At 44.5% G+C, this 10,683-nt stretch overlaps 1 long non-coding RNA gene across 1 annotated transcript; it reads left to right on the top strand.

The window, feature by feature from the left end:
- The first annotated feature begins 334 nt into the window (after positions 1–334).
- Positions 335–8,272, top strand: LOC124607251. The gene is made up of 3 exons (XR_006978793.1): positions 335–674; positions 2,301–2,505; positions 8,192–8,272. It is a non-coding gene; the product is annotated as an uncharacterized LOC124607251 (long non-coding RNA).
- Positions 8,273–10,683: the final 2,411 nt, after the last annotated feature.

The following is a 10,683-nucleotide window of genomic DNA, read 5'->3' on the forward strand; positions in this document are numbered from 1 at the left end:
CATTTAAAGCGCTCATCTTCTTCACTCTATCCTTAAAGTCTCGGTTATGCACGTTCCGTATTTCGGGGTAGCTCTCCACGGCTTCAATAAAATGTTCTGTACCCTGCTTCATCCATTCCCGTTTCTCCTCCATTTCTGAAATTTGTTTGCATATAATACGTAAGATGGTTGCATAAAATTAAGTCACCACATTAAGTAAAATGTTAAATATTAATGTTATGCAGACAACATACTTACTATAACTTGCGTTCCCTACTTGCAGGAAATAGAAATAAATGCTAAAAGCGGCAAGTTACTTGCAGATACTTCTTGCGTGGTGTTCACACTGGAAGCGGAAAACGTGCAACAAGTCACTTCCGCAATAAATTGCTACAGTCGCAAGTCGACTTGGCGATATGTTTACATTCGCAAATCGCGCAGCAAGTTCCTCCGTGCAAGTAAATTGCTGCAATAACTTGCTAGTGTAAACCGAGCATACACCAAGGAAAAAATACTTGTATGAGAAGAGCAACTTCTCCACGTGAGCAGCTGAAATTGACATTACGATTTCTTGCATCAGAAAGAAACAGAAGGACATGTAATTTTTGGCTGAAATTCCGAAACAAGAATTCAACGAAATCATAGGTAACACAAGGAAAGCTATTTGCACTGTCCTGAAGAAGGAAATCTTGAAGGTAAGTAAAATATCTCTATCCTGTAATATATATCTGTTGTGAGAAGTTACAGACAATATATTTTAGACATGTTTGACACTCAGTATATTCTGCCATGTCTTGACGAAATAAAATATCTCTATCCCATAATGTATATCTGTTGTGACAAATTACAGATAATATTTTTATATTTTAGACGTGTTTGAAACTCAGTACATTCTGCCATCTTACCTCGAAGCGTACTTCCTGCTCCTAGTTTTCTACTAATATGCGTTAAGTCCTATAAATAAATTCTGCAATGAACTGTCCAGAACACTAAAGTATATTTGCCACTTCAAAATTCACTGTGCACACACAAAAAAGAAACAACAGACTGAATAAATAGTCGACTCAAAACATTTTGCGCGCAGCATTTGCTGCGACCTTTCGTCCACACACTACGATTTATGTGTGCACACGTGACTGGTGCCCACAGATTTGAGCCATTTTCCTCAAAACTCAGATTCCAACGTCAAGGTTTGCGCAGATTACGTATCTGCGCAAATCTCCTGTCCATACACAACGATCTGTTTGTGTAGAAGTGATGTGCATATGCCGTCTGAAAACCTGATATTATTTGAATTGTATTTTATAATCTGACTCTGATTGTTTATATTTTAAAATCTACCTATCTATCTGTAAGTATGAAGAGAGAGCGAAATGTAAGTAATACAATAAAATTTGAAAGCAACAGCCCCCTTCGTAGTGCTATCTGGCAGCTAGAACTTACATATTTGTGCAAAAGTTTGAGCCAACTGTTAGATGACGCCTTGATTGTGGATAGGTTTATCGATACTACACCTTGTTCTGCAAGTTCTAAGTTTATAGTGAGTGCACTTTTAAAAATATTTTTGAATGTTTTAACTTTTTAACTCTTCATCTTTTCTACCTTCTTTTGTGTAACAAACATGTGTCACTCTTTATGTTTTTCTAATCTTAATTGGTGATATCTGATTACAGAAGTAGTCAAAATGGCATACTAAATAAGGAATATGTTAATAACGATCGAGACTGTTTTATTTACAAAATATTCTCAGTGTGATGTCGATAGCTACGATACCACAATGTAGGTGCGCTCTGCGAGGTTGGCACTACGACACCGACGACAGCGCCCTCTAGCCGGCGTTGTACAGCTCTACGAACTCCGCTCTAAATGCAGGCCATTTGATTCCGAGTAGACGACCAAGCAACATTGTTTCTATTTCATAGTGGGCGAGCGTTGGTAACTTTATGAACGGCTTTTCACCTATGTGCTCATCTCGGCCAAAGTTAAGTACATAGTAGAACCACTTTTATTTGCAGTACTAAGTGTTCTACCTCACCTGCTCCTCCTAACTTCCTACAATCGGCCTACCGTCAGTTTTCAGGAGCAGACCCATGCGCCACCATCCGGGCGGGATACAAGAAGTGGCGACGAGCAAGGACTAAAAATTTTTTTCCCCTCTCCTATTTTTTTTTTTTTTTTAGCTTGGCACTGCTTTATCTTTTTTGTGCTATCCACGTGTGAGTGAATGTGCGTTCCAACCTTTCGGTATAAGTCTTTCATTTGTGTAGAACATGGCTTCGCCACAGGAACAGGCTTTACTGTCCGATCTTGTACGTTTTCAGGCTCAGCAAATGACGCAGTTGCTTGCTGCCATAAAAGGACTGGTCACACTACAAACTGGAGCTACGTCGGCGCCTCTGACGCCACTGCCTGTACCGACGCCGTCGCCAACGGCGCCACCATTTCGTGCCTTCAATCACGACGTTGAACACTGGCCAGAATACATCGCCCAGCTCGAGGCTTACTTCGCAGCATACAATTTACCAGGTATAGAGTGGCTTGCCTTTTTCATTGCCAACGCGCATGTTGTGTTATACCGTGTGCTCGTGAAATTGTTTCCCACCACCCACCTAGAAACTTCGACTTACGACGAAGTGATTGACGCTTTGAATTCCCACTTCCGTCATAGTGTCAATGTGGTAGCTGCATGCTACAAATTCTTTCGTCTCCGGCGTGGCCCTACTCAGTCCAATAAATCTTGGTTAGCGGACTTCAGGGACTAACTTGTGATTGTAACATTAATTGCTCATGTGGACGCTCATTTGCGGATATAATGATTAGAGATGCTATTGCACAGAATGTGGTGAGTCACCGCATCCGCGAGCAAATCCTCAAATTTAAAAACCCGTCTTTGCAATGGAAATCACCGTGATCATCATTCACATCAGCCTATGGGCGTAATGCCATTTATTCAAAGCCTTCTGCTTCACGTACTTCTACAGCTCGTCGTGTGAATCAAGTTTTGCCAGACTTCCTCTCTCATTCAGCGCAATGCGAGGAAACTTTCTGTGACTTTGAGCATTTGTGGACGTTCTGTTCGTATGCACCTGGACACTGGTGCGTCGGTTTTTTTACTGAACAGATCGACGTATGACTTGCTTGGCTTGCTCCCGCTTCGTCGTTCACATTCCACACTGACTGCATTTACTGGACAGGAAATCAGTGCTCGGCGTCTGTAGTTTGCAAGCCACATATAGTGCAATGACACGTACGGTATCTTTGCATGTGCTCTGCTCTAGTGATGATATGAACATTTTTGGCCTCGTGATTCGAGACAATGTACTTTGCATCAACGCTAGTGACCATGCAGACAGTGTTTCTGCACTTTGCGATGATTTTGCTGAACTCTTTTCTGATGGCCTTGGTTGTGCCACAGACTTCGCAGCACATGTTGTAGTTAAAAGACAATGCCATGCCTATTTTCTGGCGCTCACTCCTGGTACCGCACACACTGCGCGACGCCATAGCTGCTGAACTTACGCAATTGCAAGACAGTAGCGACGGGACGGTAAATAAAGAAGTGCGGTTGCGGAATTTTCACATGAAATGTGCATATACAAATGTTGGTTAAAAAAATGTTGTTGCAAATTTTGGCTCTCACGTATGTCTCAGGGGATGATTTCCACACTTGGTGCATTAGCACACTTCCACACCTGCGCATTTGTTATAGTTCTTTAATTAATTATTCACTCACACATAAGTACAGTTTATGCTAGGGAACAAGAATTAGGCGATTATAATACTAAAATGTTTTTCATAACACAGTTCAATCACTATTTATTGGCGTTGTCCTTTTCTTTCACACAATGAAATTAGAACTAGTGAGACAGTTTACAGTTTTACTTTAATAATAATTTGACTTCGAGCCCCCAATAGCAATAATGTAGGCTGCTATAAACGAAATTTATTCAAATAATACGAACAGAACCACAAGTCCCACTGTCCTCTTTGTTCTAGCAGTTTTGGCGCGTAATCACAGTTCGCCGCATGTTCACTTACGACGATGTATACCTCGTAAATCGCACTCACACAAATAATCGTAGCATTTCCAGTTCACCAAATATTTGCTTGCACACTTGCACTATTAAACAATACTCTTTGTCGAAATAAATCGGCGCGAAAAAGAATTCTCAAACGACCCCCTGGGCCCACCTCCAGTGAGGCTTGCTCGTCACCCACTCTCCAAAACGACTCACCGACTGACCCCTGGCCAAGGTGGCTGCTCGCTTATATAGGCTCGCATGTCCAAACCACTGGTTATTTAAGTACCAGTCTCACCAGTTAAGATTACAAATTTTGATACATACAGCCTTCAAAATGATTCAAATGGCTCTGAGCACTATGGGATTTAACTTCTGAGGTCATCAGTCCTCTAGAACTTAGAACCACTTAAACCTAACTAACCTAAGGACATCACACACATCCATGCCCGAGGCAGGATTCGAACCTGCGACCATATCGGTCGCGCGGTTCCATACATACATCCTTCGACAGAAATAAGTGCACCATCGGAACCGCGCTTAAAAGTACATCTTATTTACTATGTTACATTAATTTCTAGGATTATTCTATCGCCCATAAATCAAGTTTTAGTTTTTGCAAAATTTCGCCATTTAGCGCAAATGTTTGACATCTGTGCTGCAAAGTTTTAACATAGAACTGCATATACCACCGTTTTTAGACGTAATCTATAGCGATCTACACATTGCGCTGCTCAATCTTCATATCTATAATAATTAATTATGGGCGATAAATGTTAATAATTTGCAAACAATGAAAACTATTGCAAGTTAAGTATATAGTATAACTTAACTAGTTTAAAATACGCGTGATGCCACCCAAAATATTATATAGTGCCGTTCTTTACGGCATGAATTTTCTATTGAATTTTATAGACTTTTCCCTCAAACTTTGTTTATTGCTCTTCACGGGCTTAATTATATATGAACCTTAACATATGACTACGGCACTCGTTCCGCTATGACGAAACATTTTTGAGTGCTCGCTCATCCCTGTAAGTTATTTACTATTTTTATTAATCTTTCAGTATTCGTGGTATTAAGAGATTTGCCGCGCGGGATTAGCCGAGCGGTCTCAGGCGCTTCATGTCATAGACTGTACGGCTGGTCCATGCGGAGGTTCAAGTCCTCCCTCGGGCATGGGTGTGTGTGTTTGTCCTTAGGATAATTTAGGTTAAGTGGTGTGTAAGCTTAGGTACTTATGACCTTAGCAGTTAAGTCCCATAAGATTTCGCACACATTTGAACGTTTTATTCACCAATTTTGAGGTTCCCAGAATGAGATTTTCACTTTGCAGCGGAGTGTGCGCTGATATGAAACTTCCTGGCAGATTAAGAGAGCTTCTGTAAAGTTTGGAAGGTAGGAGACGAGGTACTGGCAGAAGTAAAGCTGTGAGTACAGGGCGTGAGTCGTGCTTCGGTAGCTCAGATGGTAGAGCACTTGCCCGCGAAAGGCAAAGGTCCCGAGTTCGAGTCTCGGTCGGGCACACAGTTTTAATCTGCCAGGAATTTTCTATTTTGAGGTTACTATAACTTTTGCGTCTCGTGACTTGAAATAAAGATCGATCTTTCAGAAGGTGCATATTGCTGACCACAATCCACTGCGGCATCGCTCTTCACCGAAAGTTACATAGTTTTCGCGTAATCCGCGAAAAACCAAACAATGCCCCAAGCTGCAGGCTACGTGGCCACCCGGCGACCGTTGCAAATCTCGAGCGGGCGCACCACGCGCTTCCGCGAATCGCGCACCATGTAGTTCGCTCGCTCTCCACAAAGCGATTCTTGCATACTCCACCTGTTCATCTAGTAATTGGGGGTTTGTACCGTCACACAGTGGTGTTATTGAACCAGTTTCTGCTTCGCCATAGGCTTCACCTAGTGCGTGTGAAGAAACCAAACGGTTGTCACTGTATTTGTGCTGGCTTTAAATCTACAGGAAATCCCCAGACAGTGGTAGCTACCTTTCCCTTACCGCATCCTGAAGACATTTTTGATAAGCTTGGTGCGAGAAAATTCTTTTGCACGATTGACTTGTGGGACACATACTTTCAGATTCTGCTCGACAAACAGTCGCAGCGCTATTTTGTGATCAACACCAGTCTTGGATTGTTCAAGTTTCGCCGCCTTCCGTTCGGTTGTGCTTCGGCTCCTGCTATTTTTCAGTCTTATTTGCAGCAGTTGTGTGCCACTGTCCCTGGTTGTTCCAATTATCTGGAAGATATAGTTGTATCAGGTCGGACCCCTGATGAACATTTGCAGAATTTGCGTGCCTTATTTACTGTACTTTTGCAGGCAGGACTTAAGTGTAACAGAGACAAGTGCAAATTTTTTCAAACTGAGATTCAGTATTTAGGACATATGATTAACGGGCAGAGTATCCTCCCCTTGCTGTCACATCTCCGTGTGATTAGAGACTTGCCAGCACCCAGGAACTTGAAAAAACTTCAGTCTGTGTTGCGAAAAATTACATATTACATTCGGTTTACACCAAATGCAGCGTAGATTGCAGCGCCTTTGCATCGCCTTTGGCGTAAGAACGTTCCTTTTCTTTGGTCTTTGGAATGTGATGCTGCTTCTCAAAAGCTTAAATCTGCCTTGAGTGATCGCTGTTTGGTTCCGTTCGATTCCTCCAAACAAGTTGTTTTGGCTGTCGATGCATCTTCCCACGGCATCGGAGCGGTTCTCTCACACTGCATTAATTCTGTCGATCGCCCGATCGCTTTTGCGTCTAAGTTGCTCAGTTCTGCCGAGCAAGACTATTCTCAAATCGAGAAAGAAGCTTTAGCTATTTTATATGTAGTAACAAAGTTTCATGATTATTTGTACAGCCGCAAGTTCTATTTGGTCACCGACCAATAGCCTTTGAAGTCGTTTCACCCGTCAAAACCAGTTCCAGCCCGTACTGCACAAAAATTGCAACGTTGGTCTTCGTTTTTGTCTAACTACAATTACAAAATATTGTTTCAGCCTACAGCCCAGCATGGCAATGCCGATGCTATGTCTTGTCTACCTATCGGTCCTGCTATCGGTCCTGACGAATTGTTTGATTCTTCCGTATTGTCCTGCATGTTTATTGATTCGCAAGATAAGGAATTAGCTGATGGTTTTCCTGTGGATTTTCATTGCATTGCTTCCACGACAGCTGCTGATGCTTCTTTGCAGATTCTTTTGCAGTATATTCGTACTCAATGGCCTCCATCTGCTACACAGATTCGTGATCCACTTGTTCGACGTTACTTTGTGCAACGTTACAACTTGCCTGTACACCATGGTGTTATCTTCTTACGAACTGACAATGATCAGTCTCGTGTGGTTGTACCTCGTTCGCTGCAATCGGAAATCCTCCGATTGCTGCATGCTGGTCATTGGGGTATAGTGCGGACAAAGCAATTAGCGCATTGTCACTGCACTTCGGTCGGCATTGATAAACAAATTGAGAGTTTGCTTGCTAATTGTCGCTCTTGTGTGGAGCATCAATCTGCTCCCCTTCAGCACTTCTTTGCATGCCCGACCCATACTGCGCCTTGGCAGCACATTCATATTGATTTTGTACGTCCTTTCTGCGACACCCGCTGGTTGATAGTCATTGATGCGTACAGAAATTTTCCTTTTGTTGTGCCTATGTCTTCTACTACATCTGCCAGTACTATTCAGGCCCACAATTCATGTCCTCAGAGTTTGAGAAGTTCTCTGCTGCTAATGGCATTCGCCATCTGACCTCAGCCCCGTTGCACCCCCAGTTGAAGGATGAGGCTGAACGTTTTCTGCATACATTTAAGTCGCAGATGACCAAGTTTCGCGCCACTCACTCTCGCGAGCGCGCGCTGTGGATTTTCCTTGCTTCATATCGCTCCCAACCACGCGGCACCCGTTCCCCAACGGAATTGCTACATGGCCGCGCCCATCGGCCGCTCCTGCAGCTATTGCACCCGCCGCCGCGCGCTCCCACTGCTTCGTCTCACTCTGGCTTGGCGCCACATGATTTGCTGTTCCATCGCGTTTTCTCTGGCAGGCAGCGCTGGGAGCAGGGGCACATTCTTCGCCAGCTTGGCCATGCCTTAGTCATTTCTGTTCCCTCCGGCACTGTCAAGCGACACCGGAACTAGATCCGTTTGTGCTGTCCTTGGTTTTCTGCTTCTGGTTGTTTTCCGACAGAATTGGAGGCTTCGCGGCTTCCGCCGCCTCAGTCCACGACTGAGACGGCGCTTCCGCCGTCGCCGTCGCCGTCGCCGTCGCCGTCGCCGTCGCCGCGTTGCTCCCCGGTGCCTGAACTTATGAACGCTGAGGCTGCCGTCACGCCGCTGCCGCCGCCGCCGCCGCCGATGGAGGTCGTTGCTCCGCCTCCTCATCTGAGCATACCCAGTGGTGGTGCGCGGCCTGGGCAGGTTTTCCACGGGGCGTTTTCCTCGCCCCCCCCCCCCCCCCCCTTGCGAGCAATTTGGGGACCCGAGTGGCCAGCGCGCCCCAGCAGTTCTGCTGTCCACCCGCTCAGTTGCGCAGCCCCTGGGTCCCTCCACCCACCGTCAGAAGCCCTAGTCAACGATGGTGTGCTGTTTCAGGGGGGATGGTTGTGGTATCAATAGCTACGATGCCACAATGTAGGTGCGCTCTGCTAGATTGGCACTACGACACCGACACCGACGACAGCGCCCCCTAGCCGGTGCTGTGCAGCTCTACGAGCTCCGCTCCAGATTCAGCCCATTTGATTCTGAGTAGACGACCAAGCAATTTTTTCTATTTCATAGCGGGCGAGCGTTTGTAACTTGGTGTACGGCTTCTCACCTACGTGTTCATCTCAGCCGAAGTGAACTACATAGTAAAACCACTTTTATTTGCAGTACCAAGTGTTCTACCTCACCTGCTCCTCCTAGCTTCCTACAATCAGCCTACCCCGAGTTTTCAGGGGCAGACCCACGTGCTGCCATACAGGGGGGAAACAACTCAGTGGTCAGACTCACACAGGAAATTTATATCTTTTATTAATAAATAGACACAAACTGTCTTGTGTGTGAAGAAGTATGTAATTATCACGTGTGACTTCAGGTGTGACAATAACTTACAGGTGCTTCAGGCAATATATTGGAAAACTGACAAACATTGTAGAATACTCGTTGCAGAATGGATGTTGCAACTCATCTAATTTGCTGATTCACTTGTAAAAATGATACTAAGTGTTTTTTTCTTATTTAATTTAACTTTAAATTACAGTCATCTCAAATACATTAAACGATTTCATTTTTTGGATATGCAGCTGTTGTATTTTTAGTGCATTTGTAGTTAAATTATTGGACTGCTTTTTCTTGTAACCGAAACATGTTTCGGCACCTTTGTGCCATCATCAGTGGATTTTTGTTTATTGAAACACTGTAAAATGTGAACATATTTTAGGTTGTAACTGAGCTAACAAAATGGGGCCTAAAGACAGTTTTCTTTAGTTTCTGTTCTTACGTTAATTTTACATTATACGGTTTAGCAGGACTGCCTCTATGGTGTTCTGCATTGATAGCTTGTCATCTACAAACTAAACGATGTAAATATGAATTTTATCAGCGAGTTAACACCTGCCTTGATTTTTAAACACATGATTTTGGTGCGACAAACTGTTTTGCGAACATATTTTTTATTACTCATTTCTTCTTGTGACAGACCCTTCTTCATTCACTTTGAGAGCACTGCACACGACTGATCCTTGATATGCCGGATACTGGCACTGGGATGGAACTGACATCTGAGCTGTTCCCACACATTTTCTGTCGAAGGCTCATTTGAATGTCTTACTGGCAATGAGAGTAGCACATCAGCACGCAAGCAGCTCGTACAGACACCTACCAGGCGTGGACGAGCATTGTCCTGTTAAGTGGGACCAGGACACTACCATATGTGGAGAAACACCTGAGGTCACAGGGCGTCAGTGACTTACAGTTGTCACGTCAGAGTGCAGTCAGTCACTAAGAGCCATGACCTTAAGTCATCCACTATGCGTCCCCACACCATGACGCCAGTTGTAACTCCACTGTGCCTTTCCATAACGCTGGAAGAATGGCCTCTGAGCAGGTCGCCGACATACTGCCCGACGATGACTGTGAGGGGAACTGCAGAACCGCGATTCATCGCTGAATACAATGTGACGCCATTCACTGGTCAGCAGTCACAGTTCCTTGCCACAGAATCTCTCCAGACGCAGCCATTCTATGCTGTGGTGATAACGGCAGCCTACCTGTGCCACGGTAATTCCCTAATCTGGCTGCTGCTAGTCTGACACATGCTGTGGGATGATACAGAATTTTGTATGGAGTCCATTACTTTCAAATGACAGGCTCAGATGTGTAGGGGCTACTGGTACACAATATGGCAATCCTGTCTTGGGGTGGTCAGATCTGGTCGAATGGAATCTTGACAATGAGTTTGCCTGCCCTGAGGTTTCCATGCAGTGCAATACTCGGCTGCTTTCACATCCAAATGCCCCGGAAATCTAGATATTGCACAATTCAGTCTACTGGTAGAGACCCACAATGTGACCCCTTTCAGACTCTGTTATGACCTGGCAACGCTGTCTCCCACGAGTACGTGGCATCTCTGCATCCTTCGCAATGGCCACATAACATATGACGCTGTTCACACCCCCTTACACATGTGTACGACTGCTT

This window comes from Schistocerca americana, chromosome 3, assembly GCF_021461395.2.
Source record: "Schistocerca americana isolate TAMUIC-IGC-003095 chromosome 3, iqSchAmer2.1, whole genome shotgun sequence".
Classification (NCBI taxonomy): Eukaryota; Metazoa; Arthropoda; class Insecta; order Orthoptera; family Acrididae; genus Schistocerca; species Schistocerca americana.